Raw genomic sequence first — 2185 nt, 5'->3', positions numbered from 1 at the left:
TCTTTTCTCTTTTGACATGTGTGTTTGTGCCAATAACGACTATTTTATTTGAAATATATATATATATATATATATATATATATATATATATATATATATATATTTCAGTTTTAATACATTATAAATATTAATATAATATACTTTTTATACCACACCAACACATTCTTCTTTACTATTCATTTAAAATGACATCTTCATCTTCGTGAAGTTTTGACAAGATGCTACAAGGAGGGTTGGTGTTGCTAAAACGATGGCGAGCGGGATTGAGGAACTACTCAATTAGGAAGTTGAAAATGTGAGGCAAAAAAATGTATACAGATAGACCCTGAAGCTCCCCACCAACGTCTCATGCATGCACGATTATTTTGACGAGTGCGTGGTTTTTCAAGGGTACTATTTTCGACGATGATTATGGATGCACAAATATTTGTTTCAACTTATTGCCGAAGACGTGATAGAAGCGTGTTCATATTTCCAACATCTAGATGCAAGAGTTATAATAGATTTACTCCATTACATAAATTCACACCTACACTTCATATGATAATGTATCACACCCTATCCAATGGACTAGATGGTAATCTTAGAATGTTTGCATGTACTGCACGAGAAAATCTTCACAAATTGTATAAGTATGTAATGAAGTTTTCTGGTCCATGATATTTATGTAAACATACTTACAATGACATCCAATAATTACATCCTCATCATGCAAACGTATATGAATTCGTTGAAATGTTAGGAAGCTTGGATTACCTCCATTGGGAATGAGGAAATTACTCGAATGCATATCATAGTCAATACACGCGAGGTAATTAAGGTCATCCAACGATCATACTTGAAGTCATGGCCTTACGGGATTTGTGGATATAACATGCCTTCTTTGGTGCTTCTGGTTCGGTTAGTGACATAAATTTTCTTAATATGTCACTGATATTCAACGACATATATTATGAGACTGCATCAAATTCTTCATTTGGAGTGCACGGCTCGTCTAACATGTTTGAGTATTACCTTGTAGACGAGATCTATATTGAGCGTTTTGTTTTTGTTAGAACATTCTCATATCTTAATGATCAAAAGAGGTTAAAAGTTTAAGAGAGCTTAGAAAAAAAGCAGGGATATGTTGAACGAGCATTTGAAACTTTTAAAAAATGTTCCAAAATACTGGAAAGAAAAAGATGAGTGAGGTGATATATACTTGTATCATATTATATAATATGATTCTAGAAAACGAAAAAAATATATGATATGTAAGTATGAAAAAAAAAACAAAATCGTTCTACGGACACAACTACTAGAGATTAGTAGCAATTAGTACATGACAATAAGAGAATTAGTACGTAATTTTGAGATTCATCATGATCTTTGCAGAGACTTGACTGAAAATATACTAAAAATATTTGGACGGTTTACTATATTGATCTTAATGGGGAACCCATACATGACGTGGAAGACCAATTTTCGGACAACGTCTTTCTTTAAATTATACTACTTATGAGTTTTTAAGTCTTTAAGGTTTTACGTTTTAAATTATTGTTATGTATGTTTTATTGTCGATTAATGGAAATTTTGTAAAAAAAATAAAAATAAAAATTAAGTGTTAAAATATATTTTATGAAAAAGTATGGCAAAAATAGCTAACCAGTAACCACTCCTCTAATTTACAAAAAATTAGTGTAGCGTGAAAGAAATAAAATGGCGCCAATGTACCATCAAAATAATAAGATGGCACCACTACTCTCAGCCTAAACAAACAAACATGTGATCATGAGACCTCCTAAAAGCTAACATTTTAACCAATTTTGTCAAAGTTTTTTTTTTTTGTTTTTTTTGTTTTTTTTTTGTTTTTACAATTAAAAAAAATTATTATGTAAGCCAAAACCACAAATTTTTTCTATACATTGGCTTTTTTTTTCTTTTGAAAAAAGGGTATTATATATATATATATATATATATATATATATATATATATATATATATATATATATATATTAAAGTTACGAAAAGTTTTAACAGTAAAGTGACACTTTTTTTGTCAATTTTGGTCATCCAACTTACAACATTGATCATTCATCTTTATGCTTTTGTTCACAAACAACCCTTTCACTTTGGTTTGAATTTTTCATAACCCTCGCTTTTTATTACATATTATTAGTATTTAGTCTTTTGGTAGAAATGGTCC

This window comes from Lactuca virosa, chromosome 2, assembly GCF_052849685.1.
Source record: "Lactuca virosa cultivar CGN04683 chromosome 2, Lactuca_virosa_CGN04683_v6, whole genome shotgun sequence".
NCBI classification, from domain to species: Eukaryota; Viridiplantae; Streptophyta; class Magnoliopsida; order Asterales; family Asteraceae; genus Lactuca; species Lactuca virosa.
This window is presented reverse-complemented; position numbering follows the sequence as displayed.